This window comes from Hyla sarda, chromosome 3 (genome assembly GCF_029499605.1).
Source record: "Hyla sarda isolate aHylSar1 chromosome 3, aHylSar1.hap1, whole genome shotgun sequence".
NCBI lineage: Eukaryota > Metazoa > Chordata > Amphibia > Anura > Hylidae > Hyla > Hyla sarda.
The window spans coordinates 88,770,128-88,785,379 of record NC_079191.1 but is presented as its reverse complement, the minus strand read 5'-3'; positions in this window follow the sequence as shown (position 1 = coordinate 88,785,379).

Below are 15,252 nucleotides of genomic sequence, written 5' to 3'. Positions count from 1 at the left end.
GATTCCTCTCTTCCAGGGTCAGGCGAGACCGATCCACTTGCATGGCCTCCTCGGCGGGAGGCCTAGGCGCAGATTGCAATGGAGACTGTGGGAGAGGTGTCCAGAGATCTAAGTCTTTTTCCTGGCGGAGCTCTTGATGCCTCTCAGAAAAACGCATGTCAATGCGAGTGGCTAGATGAATGAGTTCATGCAGGTTAGCAGGAGTCTCTCGTGCGGCCAGAACATCTTTAATGTTGCTGGATAGGCCTTTTTTAAAGGTCGCGCAGAGAGCCTCATTATTCCAGGAAAGTTCAGAAGCAAGAGTACGGAATTGTATGGCGTACTCGCCAACGGAGGAATTACCCTGGACCAGGTTCAGCAGGGCAGTCTCAGCAGAAGAGGCTCGGGCAGGTTCCTCAAAGACACTTCGAATTTCCGAGAAGAAGGAGTGTACAGAGGCAGTGACGGGGTCATCGCGGTCCCAGAGCGGTGTGGCCCATGACAGAGCTTTTCCAGACAGAAGGCTGACTACGAAAGCCACCTTAGACCTTTCAGTGGGAAACTGGTCCGACATCATCTCCAAGTGCAGGGAACATTGCGAAAGAAAGCCACGGCAAAACTTAGAGTCCCCATTAAATTTGTCCGGCAAGGACAGGCAGAGGCTAGGAGTGGCCACTCGCTGCGGAAGGGGTGCAGGAGCTGGCGGAGGAGATGGTTGTTGCTGCTGTAGCTGTGACTGAACTTGCTGTAGCTGTGACTGTTGCTGCTGTAGCTGCGACTGGAGCTGCTGTGTCATGGTGGTCAAGTACGACAGCTGGTGATCTTGTTGGGCGATCTGTCGGGCTTGCTGGGCGACCAGCGTAGGGAGGTCAGAGACAACTGGCAGGGGAACCTCAGCGGGATCCATGGCCGGATCTACTGTCACGATGCCGGCTGGCAGGTAGTGGATCCTCTGTGCCAGAGAGGGATTGGCGTGGACCGTGCTAGTGGACCGGTTCTAAGTCACTACTGGTTTTCACCAGAGCCCGCCGCAAAGCGGGATGGTCTTGCTGCGGCGGTAGTGACCAGGTCGTATCCACTAGCAACGGCTCAACCTCTCTGACTGCTGAAGATAGGCGCGGTACAAGGGAGTAGACAGAAGCAAGGTCGGACGTAGCAGAAGGTCGGGGGCAGGCGGCAAGGTTCGTAGTCAGGGTGGATAGCAGAAGTACTGGTACACAGGCTTTAGACACACAAAACGCTTTCACTAGGCACAAGGGCAACAAGATCCGGCAAGGGAGTGCAAGGGAGGAGACCAGATATAGCCAGTGAGCAGGTGGAAGCCAATTAAGCTAATTGGGCCAGGCACCAATCATTGGTGCACTGGCCCTTTAAGTCTCAGGGAGCTGGCGCGCGCGCGCCCTGGAGAGCGGAGCCGCGCGCGCCAGCACATGACAGCAGGGGACGGGAACGGGTAAGTGACCTGGGATGCGATTCGCGAGCGGGCGCGTCCCGCTGTGCGAATCGCATCCCCGACGGCCATGACAGTGCAGCGCTCCCGGTCAGCGGGACCGACCGGGGCGCTGCGGAGAGAGAGACGCCGTACGCGCTCCGGGGAGGAGCGGGGACCCGGAGCGCTAGGCGTAACACACACACTGACATACAATCACTCACATATACACACACACACTTAGACACAATCACTCACATATATTTACAGTCACTTACAGTAAGGGCTGCATAGACTGAATTTTGTGTCTGGACATGCAGTGGGCGGGGCTTCTCTCTGCCTCCGCTGCTCCTGTCTCCTCCGTGTGGAGAGAAGCAGAGAAATGGCAGATAATGACAGGGTGAGTGGCGCCCCTTGCTGCAGGGAGGGCAGAGCACCCTCCATTAAACCACATACAAATCTCCCCAGCAATGGATCCTTTTTACTTCACCTGTCACCCTGCAGCTCTTTTTGTGAGGGCACTAGAGGGGCAGGTGAGGAAAAGGGCAGGGGCTCCAGCCCCCCTTTCACTCCTATGTGTGCACGTCCCTGCACCCACACATTGCTTTGTGTCCACATATGGAGTCAGGGGTGGACTGACAACACTTGGGGCCCCCGGACCAAAAAAAGGAAGGGCCCACTGCCTCCTCAGTCTTCTACCACGTCCCTTTATTATATTCAGTGGGTATTGGCAGAAGTTAATTCGCCCCCCCCCTTTTCCCATAAGTATAAGCAGCAGTTAACACCCCCCATTTCCCCATGGGTATAGGCAGCAGTTAAACTCCCCACCCCTTTCCCCATATCGTTAAGCCCCCTAACCCTTTGCCCATATAGGCAGCAATTAAACCCCCACCCTTTCCGCTACGATGGTTAAGAAAAAATTATGCTCACCAGATATCCCACGCAGCGATCTCCTCAGCAGCAGGGCCCATGTCTTCTCTCCTTCACAGTGCAGGCACCGATGAGTGACGTCATCGGCGCCTGCACTGCATGTTGCATGGGGGGGGGCGGAGGTCACGTCTCCTCCGTGTGTAGGCCGCAGATACGGCTCGCACAGAGGAGATGCGCTCTGTTGTATGTGCGTGCAGCGCACATACAGGTGTGGTGGCCCAGTACGGGAGGTGTTTCTCCAGGTGTCCCCAGGTCCCCCTGCATTAGTTTCTCAATGGTAAATATGTTGTACTGTATAAAATGTGTTATCACCTTAAGAGTTATACCATGTGATATGCCATGTGCTTGTTACCCAGGAGGTACCAGTTACCAGGTGATTCCAGGGGTGACCTATGGGCTCCCTGCTAGTCTCCCCCATATAAGCCCTGGGTGGAGCTAGCCTCTCTCTCTTTGAGCTCTGCTCTTCTGCTAAGCTGAGGTCCACTGCAGTCGTGCCTAGTGTGTGTGTCCAGAGGGTTGGTAACCTCAAAGTCAAGTCCTGCAGCCACCATCAAGTCAAGTAAGCTAAAGTTACAGCTGTATGAGTCAAGTCAAGTCAGTCCCTGTCATTTGTCAATTCAGCGTGGTTTGCATTTAATTGTCCAGTCCTACTACGAGTCCTAGCAAGCCCTTAAGGTCTCTGCGTCACTGGTGAACTCCTTGTGCCGTGGCTGAACTGTATAGACTTTACCAACTGTCTACCCTCAGTAAAGCTACCGTTGTCAGTAACTTGGCGTCGGAGTCTTTATTGCCCCCCGTGCCTAGCCCAGGATCCAGCAGTATACCTTCAGTTGGTTTTAGGCTAAACCACGCACTGGCATCATGAATACAAGGGGTTAATGCCATCTGCCCCCAGGGTAACAACATCTGCCCTCATCACACCCCGCTACCACACAGGAGAAAGCAGCGCTGTCTGCCGGGATGAGTGTCCCGGATCCTTAGTAGCGGCGGGCCCTTTACCCGGCCGGGCCCTCAGACAACGTCTGATCCGACCATCCGGTAAGTCCTCCCCTGTATGGAGTATTTCCGTATTCAGGGGAAATTGTGTTATAAATTTTGGGGGTCTATTTCTCCTTTTACCTCCTTGTAAAAATGAAAGGTATTGGGGAACACCAGCATGTGAGTGTAAAAAGTGAATTTCTCTTACACTAACATGCTGGTGTAGCCCCCAACTTTTCTTTTTCATAAGGAGTAAAAGTAGCAAAACTCCTCCAAAATTTGTAACACAAATTTTCCTGAGTATGTAAATACCCCATATGTGGCCCTAAACTGATGCTTTGAAATACGACAGGGCTCCGGAGAGAGCTCCATGCGCATTTTAGGCATAAATTAGGGATTTGCATAGGAGTGGACTCCTATGCAACCATTGTGCTTGCCTCTTCCACTAAAAGTACCCTACAGCAGTGTTTCCCAAACAGGATGCCTCCAGCTGTTGCAACACTACAACTCCCAGCATGTTTGGACAGTCAATGGCAGTTCGGCCACTCTGTGGAGTTGTTGATTTGCAATAGCTGGAGGCTGCATTTAGTAAACAGTGCCGTACGAGCTGTTATTAATTTTTATTGGGGGGTTGGGTCGGGAGGTAATGATGCAAAGGTGTGTGTCTATGTAGTGTTTTACTCTTTATTTTTGTGTTAGTGAAGTGTAGGTGATTTTTCTGTACGTACACACAGTCGGGTTTACAACAAGTTTTCCGCTACAAGTTTGATCCACGGCAAATTTCTCACAACTCAAACTCGGAACGGGGAACTTACGGCACCGATCTCTTTTTTTTCCAGGCCATTGGGTCACCAGAGATCCGAATGGCCTGGAAATGTCATATGGAAGGTCACAGTTTAGAGACCACTGCACAGTGGTCACCAAACTGTGGCCCTCCAGATGTTGCAAAACTACAACTTTCAGCATCCCCAGACAGCCAACCCCATGTTTCCTGCTGTGAATTTGAAGAGGAGCAGGCTCTCTGTGCCAAATTTTTGGCAGCAAATTTCCGCTGATGAAAATCCACCTCAACCCCTATTTTATAATGCAGATCTGTCACAGATATGCAGCAAAATGAGCATAATGAGCGGCTGTTCTGACTCGGATTTCACTAAGGTTCATTATTTTTCTCTAGGATATAGCATGGCGGCAGCAGCTACATCATAAGTATTTAAAATATTTTTAATGCTGCCCCCCAGGTTCCTGGTTGAAAATATAGCCCAGTGTATAGCCCAGTGTTATTTTCTTTTTTTTTTCTTCTTTCCTGCCTTCTAAGATAACTTTTTATTTTTCCACCAACAGAGTCGTATAATGGGGATTTTTTTTATTTATAGCACAACATTCTTTAATATTTTGTCTTGTAAAATGCTAGATATCACAATGGAAGCCTAACAGATCCCATTAAAAATAACACTATAAAATCATACAGTGGCCTTACCAGCTTTCTTTCTTAACCTTCCCTTATGACATCACACATGTGACATCAGTCTTTGGTTGATACCTTTACCAGCCACTAGTACAGTTCAGGCCTTAGGTATCAGAGGGAGCGCACACAAAGAGCAGATGAGGAAGAGGACAAGATGACACAGGAGAGGTACATCAATCCTAAATATTGATCAGAATACATCTAGAGTTCTAGACTTGCAAATAATGACTAGATCTTTTAAATATAATGTATCACAATAATAGTGTTAATTGCTGATGATCACAAATGACCAAGTGTATTCTGTTTATATTCAATTCTATTATACAAAGAGTTGGGGGGGTGTATGTCCTGTATGGGTATATTAAGTCTATGGGGGAGAATCATCAAAACCTGTGTAGAGGAAGAGTGGAGCATCAGATCAGATCGCTTCTTTCAGTTTTTAGAGGCCTTTTTAAAATGAAAGAATCAATCTTATTGGTTTCTACGGGCAACAGGTCAACATTTCCTCTGCGCTGGTGTTGATAAATCTCCCCCTATATGTATAGTTTTCTATACTAAGAAAGTCAAAAGCACCTAAATGTCTAAAACACACCTATATGTTCAGTGTATGTGACCTACTAATGGGGGTGACGGAAGTAATGTAAGAGATGTCTGACCTTTAACATGACCTCCTGTTATAACCTAAAACAAGAAATTAGGCTGAAATAACGTATATTTCACTATTATAATGCTGGATTTCTTGTATGACTATTAGTACTGAATCATAAAAAGAAATGCATACATTGAATTTTCTTTAACATGATTGTCCCACAGAGCAAATTTGGTAAAATCAGATGTGTGCCCCATACATATATGTAAAGGGGTACAAAAATAATTTATATCCCTGTAGAGTTCTTCTCCCTCATGGATCTGATCCCCTAGTATCCTCTCTGAGCTGGAACCCTACCGTTGCCAGGCAACTTTCCCCCAATCCCCCTTGCTTATAAGCACAGTGGAAACAAACTGCCATTACCTTCAGGACACTGCAGTTGAACTGAGCATGTGTTAGGGTGCATTCACACCACGTTTTAGCTATACAGGGACCTGATTTGGCTGGGGGCAGTGAAAACCAGGTGCTCCCTTATCCCAGCCGGACCTGGCCCCCTTCTCATTCATTTGAATGATCTGACCAGAGTCAAACTGCGGTTTTCAGTTGGTTCAGAAAAACGGATATGGGGCAAAAATGAGCCGACCGGAGACATTGTTTGACTCCGGTTGGCTCATTTAAATGAATGAGAAGGGGGCCGGGACCGGCTGGGATATGGGAGCGCCCGGTTTTCACTCCCCCCAGCTGGATCCGGTCCCTATATAGCTAAAACGTGGTGTGAACCCACCCTTACCCCGACTTAGTGGGTCGTAACCAACAGTTATCAATACAATGCAGGTACATGGAGAATTAGTAATCTTATATCTCTCAAACAATATTGTAATCCTGGTACATTTAAATATGTTAAATGTCACATCATGCATTAGTATAGAACTTTTGTTTGTTGGTATTTTTTTTTTTTAAATGAGACAACTTCTTTAACCCCTTAAGGACCCAGCCATTTTACACCTTAGGACCAGGCCATATTTTGCACATCTGACCACTGTCACTTTAAACATTAATAACTCTGGAATGCTTTTAGTTATCATTCTGATTCCGAGATTGTTTATTCGTGACATATTCTACTTTAACATAGTGGTAACATTTTGTGGTAACTTGCAACCTTTCTTGGGAAAAAATCCCAAAATGTGATGAAAAATTTGAAAATTTAGCATTTTTCTAACTTTGAAGCTCTCGGCTTGTAAGGAAAATGGATATTCCAAATATTTTTATTATATTCACATATGCAATATGTCAACTTTATGTTTGCATCATAAAATTTACGTGTTTTCACTTTTGGAAGACACCAGAGGGCTTCAAAGTTCCAAACTCACTATTTTTCAGGGACCAGTTCAGATTTGAAGTGGATTTGAAGGGTCTTCATCTTAGAAATACCCCACAAATGACCCCATTATAAAAACTGCACCCCCCAAAAGTATTCAAAATGACATTCAGTCAGCGTTTTAACCCTTTAGGTGTTTCACAGGAATTGCAGCAAAGGGAAGGAGAAAATTCACAATCTTCATTTTTTACACTCGCATGTTCTTGTAGACCCAATTTTTATATTTTTACAAGGGGTAAAAGGAGAAAATGTATACTTATATTTGTAGCCCAATTTCTCTCGAGTAAGCACATACCTCATATGTCTATGTAAAGTGTTCGGCGAGCGCAGTAGAGGGCTCAGAAGCGAAGAAGGGGGTTTTGGAGAGTACGTTTTTCTGAAATGGTTTTTGGGGGGCATGTTGCATTTAGGAAGCCCCTATGGTGCCAGAACAGCAAAAAAAAAAAAAAAACACATACCATACCATTTTGGAAACTAGACCCCTTGAGGAGCGTAACAAGGAATTAAGTGAGCCTTAATACCCCACAGGTGTTTCACCACTTTTGCATATGTAAAAAAATAAAAAAAAAATTCACTAAAATGTGTGTTTCCCCCCAAATTTCACATTTTTGCAAGGGTTAATAGCAGAAAATACCCCCAAAATTTGTAACCCCATCTCTTCTGAGTATGGAGGTACCCCATAAGTTGACCTGAAGTGCACTACGGGTGAGAAGAGAAGGAGTCATATTTGGCTTTTTGAGAGCAAATTTAGCTCGGGGGGCATGTCGCATTTAGGAAGCCCCTATGGTGCCAGGACAGCAAAAGAAAAAACACATGGCATACCATTTTGGAAACTAGACCCCTTGAGGAATGTAACAAGGAATCAAGTGAGCCTTAATACCCCACAGGGGTTTCACGACTTTTGCATACGTAAAAAAAAAAAATTCACTAAAGTGTGTGTTTCCCCCCCAAAATTTCAAATTTTTGCAAGGGTTAACAGGGGAAGCCCCTATGGTGCAAGGACAGCAAAATAACCCCCACATAGCATACCATTTTGGAAACTAGACCCCTTGAGGAACATAACAAGTGGTACAGTGAGCATTTACCCCCCCCCCCCCCCACACTGGTGTCTGTCAGATCTTTGGAACAGTGGGCTGTACAAAATGTTTTATTTGCACAGCCCACTGTTCCAAAGATCTGTCAGACACCAGTGGGGTGTAAATTCTCACTGCACCCCTCATTACATTCTGTGAGGGGTGTAGTTTCCGAAATGGGGTCACATGTGGGGTTTTATTGTTTTTGCGTTTGTCAAAACCGCTGTAACAATCAGCCACCTCTGTGCAAATCACATCAAATGTACATGGTGCACTCTCCCTTCTGGGCCTTGTTGTGCGCCCCCAGAGCACTTTGCGCCCACATATGGGGTATCTCCGTAGTCGGGAGAAATTGCTTTACAAATTTTGGGTGGCTTTTTTCCCTTTTACCTCTTGTCAAAATGAAAAGTATAGGGCAACATCAGCATGTTAGTGTAAAAAATTTATTTTTTTACACTGACATGCTGGTGTAGACCCCAGCTTCACCTTTTCATAAGGGGTGAAAGGAGAAAAAGCCCCCCAAAATTTGTTAGGCAATTTCTCCCGAGTACGGTGATACCCCATATGTGGCCCTAAACTGTTGCCTTGAAATACGACAGGGCTCCGAAGTGAGAGAGCGCCATGTGCATTTGAGGCCTGAATTAGGGATTCGCATAGGGGTGGACATAGGGGTATTCTACGCCAGTGATTCCCAAACAGGGTGCCTCCAGCTGTTGAAAAACTCCCAGCATGCTTGGACAGTCAACGGCTGTCTGGCAATACTGGGAGTTGTTGTTTTGCAACAGCTGGAGGCTCCATTTTGGAAACAGTGACGCACCAGACGTTTTTCATTTTTATTGGGGAGGGGAGGGGGGCTGTGTAGGGGTATGTGTATATGTAGTGTTTTTTACTTTTTATTTTATTTTGTGATAGTTTAGTGTAGTGTAGTGTTTTTAGGGTACAGTCACATGGGCGAGGGATTACAGCGAGTTTCCCGCTGCGAGTTTGAGCTGCCGCGCAAAATTTGCTGCATCGCAAACTTGCAGCCTGATACTCACTGTAAGCCCCCTGCCCATGTGAATGTACCCTGTACATTCACAGGGGGGCATCCAGCTGTTGCAAAACTACAACTCCCAGCATGCACTGTCTATCAGTGCATGCTGATAGGTATAGTTTTGCAACAGCTGGAGGCACACGGGTTGGGAAACACTGAGTTAGGAAACAGACAATGTTTCCCAACCAGTGTGCCTCCAGTTGTTGCAAAACCACTACTCCCAAACATTCTCAGGCATGCTGGAAGTAGATGTTCTGCAACATCTTGAGAGCCAGATGTTGCCGAACTACAACTCCCAGAATGCTTGGAGTTGTAGTTTTGCAACATCTGGAGGACTACAGTTTGTAGACCACTAATACAGTGGTTCCCAATCTGTGCCCTTCCAGATGTTGCAAAACTACAACTCCCAGTATGCCAAAACTGTCCAGGCATGCTGGGAGTTGTAGTTCTGCAACATCTGAAGGGCCAGATGTTACAGAACTACAACTCCCAGCATGCCTGGACAGTAATGGCATGCTGAGGATGTGTAGTTTTGCAACATCTGGAAGGGCACAGTGGTCTCCAAACTGTGGACCTCCAGATGTTGCAAAACTGCAACTCCCAGCATGCCCAGGGCATTTGCCCTGGATGCCTGCTGAAGCATTTCAGCAGGCATCCGCTTCTGATCTCAGCCCGGCGCGCGGCAGGGCCCAGAAAACGCCAGGACGTACGGGGACGTCCTGGGTCCTTAAAGCCCAGGGTGCGGGGACGTCCCCGTACGTCCTGGGTCCTTAAGGGGCTAAAGGTGTACTCCGCCCATAGACATCTTATCCCCTATCCAAAACATTGTGGATGAGATGTCTGATCCTGGAGTGGGTCTGGCCACTGGGACCCCCCACGATATCTGGGCCGACTCTGCGGAATCTGTGGCAATCCATATCGCCAAACCACACCCCCTCTATTCATGTCTATGGGAGGGGGCGTGACGGCACAGAGATCGCGGGGGTTCCCAGTGGCAAGACACCTGCCATCAGACATCTTATTCCCTATCCTTTCTATAGCGGATAAGATGTTCAGGGGCAGAGTACCACTTTAAAGGGAATTTATCAACTCTATTTGCTCCAAAGAACTTCAGACCCTATTGTACCTTTTTTTTTAGCTGATAATAGTTGCCTAATTTGTAAAATCAGTGTTCAATTTTTCAGCCAAGTTCCAAAGAGGTGGGGTTAATCTGCTGAAGTGCCGAAGCTTGGCACACCTCCTCGCTTGATCCCACCTCCCAGGCCCTCCTTGATTGATGTTCTGAGCCCGGTTTTTCAATCAAGAAGGAGCTGGAGGGGAGAGCAAGTAAGTGGATGTGCCGGGATGAGACACTTGAGCAGCTTAGATCAGCCTCCTTGCACCCTACATTTGTGTATTACACCTGAATATTAGACAATACTGGATTAAACTATGTGGAATGTTGATTTAGGGATCTATCCAATTGCTAGCAGGCCATGGACACAAGATTACATATAAGATAAGGTTATATGCCGACCAGGTATAGATTATATTGTATAATCTAACTTTGAAGGGGAAGTGCCTTTAGGCACTTCCCCCTTCAAAGTTAGCGGGTCATGTAGAAATTTTTCTGTACCATGTCTATGACAATCATGGGTGCTTTTTGCCTTCCTTAGGTTGTAGGGCTATTGTTACCATTAAAATTGTCAGAACCCTAAAATAAACCCTAACAGACCCAACTAAACTAAGGAATACATGTTCATAGTTATTAAAAAGAGGAAACACACCCCTCAAGGAACATAACAAGGGGTACAGTGAGCCTTAACACACCACAGGTGTTTGATGACTTTTTGTAAAATTTGGATGAGTAAATAAAAAAAAATAGGAGGAAATACGAGAAAATGCCCCTCAAAATTTGTAACCCCATTTCTTCTGGGTTTGGAAGTATCCCATGTATGGATGTAAAGTGCTCTGCGAGCAAACTACAATGATCAGAAGAGAAGAAGCGCCATTGGGCTTTTGGAGAGAGAATTCGTCTGGAATTCAAGTCAGGGGACATGTGCGTTTACAAAGCCCCCATGGTGCCAGAACAGTGGACCCCCCCACATGTGACTCTATTTCGGAAACAACACCCCTCACAGAATGTAACAATGGGTGCAGTGAGCATTTACACCCCACTGACGTTTGACAGACTTTTGGAACAGTGGGCTGTGCAAATGAAAACTTAAATTTTTCATTTTCATGGACCCCTGTTCCAAAAATCTGTCAGACACCAGTAGGGCATAAATGCTCACTGCACCCCTTATTACATTCCATGAGGGGTGTAGTTTCCAAAATGCGGTCACATGTTGGGGGGGGTTCCGCTGTTCTGGCACCATGGGGGCTTTGTAAACGCACATGGCCTTCAATTCCAGCCAAATTCTCTCTCCAAAAGTCCAATGGCGCTCCTTCTCTTCTGAGCCCTGTAGTGAGCCAGCAGAGCACTTTATGTCCACACATGGGGTTATTTATATATTCAGAAGAAATGGTGATACAAATTATGGGGGGCTTTTTCTCAATTACCCCTTGTGAAAATGAAAAATTTGGGATAACATTAGAAATTAGAATTATTAGCAATAAATTCATCATAAAATATACTTACTGTTAAATACTTTAACTCAATATAAAATAAAAATAAAAACAATAAAAATTAATAAAATGTAAAAAATATATATAAAAAATATGTATAGAAAAATCTAAAATCACTAACTAAAAAATAAAATACACAAAATACATAAAAAATACAAATAATAACATAAATATAACAAAAATAAAATATAGCACCAATCACTAATAATAAATAGATTAAGATTATACAAGCAAGTACTTTCTGAATAAGATAACGTTTTTTCACTTCCATCTACTGTATATATATATGTATATATATGTATATATATATATATATATATATATATATATATATATATATATATATATATATAATTCCCTCTGCTTCCCTTCTCCCTTCCTTATTCCCCCCCACCCCTCCCTTGCAACTTACATGCTACTCAAGAAATCCATATCTTAGGACATCATATATCCCAGACTACCATAGCTTATTACATAACAAACAGAATAAATAGCAGTCTATACCGATTCACAGAATATAAATAAATAAAATATTTTTTTCTCCTATAAAATTGCATGAGTTACAAGATCATTTACATGAGAATATAATTACTCATGTTAATACCACACTTTTACACACTCCATGGTCTGCACTATGGATAATTTGGAACATACCCTACACAGTCTTAGTCCCATAACATGCGCAGTAGTACTCTAGAAGTGAAATACAGACAAAGTCCGAAGTCATGCACACAGGTCCAGCAATATGTAGATATCGTGAGAAGTGAATCATCCATCATGAGGCTTGCGCATTGATTACCAATGTGCAGACATGCGTACCTACTGTGACATCACATGTAAACAAAGGTGGTGATAGGTGCAGAAAATAAACACATGCCAGACCATAACAAACTGTATGATTGGTTGCGACTTTTCGCAGGATTGGTACACAACTATAGCGGGACACAAGATTGTGATGTGCGGCCATCTGATTGGCGATAGCACGGCACAGGAAATGAACGCAATGTGAGATTATATAAAGCCTACCTTGCGTCCGGGGCACCATTAGCCTCAAAGCCCTTGACCAAGCTGGTTTATTCAGCGAAACGTCGAGGAGGCTAGCCATGTTTTAATACAGCGTGTGTTCACTGTTAGTAATGTTAATGCAGCATGCATACTCACCTACTAGTGCACAGATCATGGTGCACAATATATATTAATTGTTGAGCACTAACAGAAACTTAGTAGCTAGGAGAGGTTTTCCATTCCCATAAAAAATTCTGTGACACCGCCGATAATTTTAAACCGTGTGTTTCATAAGGGTAGCTTTTTAGTTTGTGAATTGAATAAAGTTTAAAAGTTTTAGGGGGGCTTCTAGTAAGGGTTTTCCCCAGAAGGGGTAGCCCCTTAAAGGTTGATATTGCACTATTACCCTGGAACCTTCAGGGATCCTTTTTTGTTTAATTCACTGACCATAGAAGGAAAGTAAACATTGCTGGTTAGCTCAATGGTGCTGATCGGGACCTCCGCGATAAAATCGTGGCGTCCCGAACAGCTTGCAGGACGCGAGGAGGATCCCTACCTGCCTCCTCGCTGTCCGATCGCCAAATGACTGCTCCATGCCTGAGATCCAGGCAGGAGCAGTTGAGTGGCAATAACACTGATCAATGCCATGCTAAAAGAAACAAAAAATAACACATACCCCAAACATTGCAAACACAAAACCCCCAAAAACCTGTCAATAGTCTCTGTCAACATGATCCTGGGAGGGAAAATACACTGCACTACAATAGAAATAAAAATCCCTATCATCTATATCTCAATGGGTTCCATCTTTTCTTTTGTACTTTTTTCTAATGCGGTTTTATAATCCCTGAGACAAGTAGTTCTGGCCCTAGAGTGTTATATATATTAGCGTCTGTAGCATGTATAAGGGACATGTTATCATACCTGTGTCTTTTTATAGGTGATTGATGCCCGGTGAGAAGGTGAAAGTGACCTATACCCCCGTCAGCTGCAGGAAAGGAACCAAGAGACAGGTAATTAATATTTATATTAATTACTGATAACAATCAGGCTAGATATAACATCTAGACCTGCAGAGATGTCATAGTCTCTACCTTATACATGAAGATATATGTGTTTTTAATAAGTATATCGTCTATAGACAGCTTCTTATATAACACAACTGTGTCTCAGGTACAGAGATTGGGAACATTTATGATTTCTAATATCTGTTTTTTATTTGTAGTAATCCCTTTTTCAATAGACAGACCGCAGATTTAAGACATAACTGTACTGTAAAGAAAAATCTATAAGTTAATGTAATAAATCACATACTATAACTGATTATTGCCATTTAAAACTATGAAAAATACATTATGTTGATTATAAAACAGAAATACAGAATGGAGACAACCGTCTGTGGCTCAAGCTCGACTGCCCCTTTCTTTGAGTGGCCCCTCAATGTTGTGGAAACGGGTGGAGGACATTGTCTCCATTAGAATGGGTCCCCCTACAATGCTTCGGCTGTTGATCTGAAGTGCATTCTGTGCTTTGGAACCTCGGGGGCAAACTGTATTTCTGTTATTAATTTTAAGTTTAGCAATTCCCACCGCAACATGGTTAACCTCTATCCTAAATTTCTGCACAAAATTGATAACAGACATTCCAAGAAATATTTTACCAAATAAAAATATATAAAATATTGATGAAATTGATGAATAATAATAACAACAAAAATAACAGTTTTTGATTAAAAAACAAAAAAACTAAAATAATTTATAAAATATTTTGCTCCTGCCCCCTTCCCCCAAAAATAAAAAAACATATATTACCCTTAAAATTTATGAATAAAGAAACAAAAAATAACACATACCCCAAACATTACAAACACAAAACCCCCAAAAACCTAACAATAGTCTCTGTCAACATTATCCTGGGAGGGATAATACACTACACTGCAATATAAATAAAAATCCCTATCATCTATATCTCAATGGGTTCCATCGTTTCTTTTGTTCTTTTTTCTAATGCGGTTTTATAATCCCTGAGACAAGTAGTTCTGGCCCTAGAGTGTTAGATATATTAGCGTCTGTAGCATGTATAAGGGACATGTTATCATACCTGTGTCTTTTTATAGGTGATTGATGCCCGGTGAAAGGGTGAAAGGGACCTATACCCCCGTCAGCTGCAGGAAAGGAACAAAGAGACAGGTAATTAATATTTATATTAATTACTGATAACAATCAGGCTAGATACAACATCTAAACCTGCAAAGATGTCATAGTCTCTACCTTATACATGAAGATATATGTGTTTTTAATAAGTATATCATCTATAGACAGCTTCTTATATAACACAACCATGTCTCAGGTACAGAGATTAGGAACATTTATGATTTCTTATATCTGTTTTTTATTTGTAGTAATCCCTTTTTCAATAGACCGACCGCAGATTTAAGACATAACTGTACTGTAAAGAAAAATCTATAAGTTAATGTAATAAATCACATACTATAACTGATTATTGCCATTTAAAACTATGAAAAATACATTATGTTGATTATAAAACAGAAATACAGAATGGAGACAACCGTCTGTGGCTCAAGCTCGACTGCCCATTTCTTTGAGTGGCCCCTCAATGTTCTGGAAACGGGTGGAGGACATTGTCTCCATTAGAATGGGTCCCCCTAAGATGCTTCGGCTGTTGATCTGAAGTGCATTCTGTGCTTTGGAATCTCGGGGGCAAACTGTATTTCTGTTATTAATTTTTAGTTTAGCAATTCCCACCGCAACATGGTTAACCTCTAT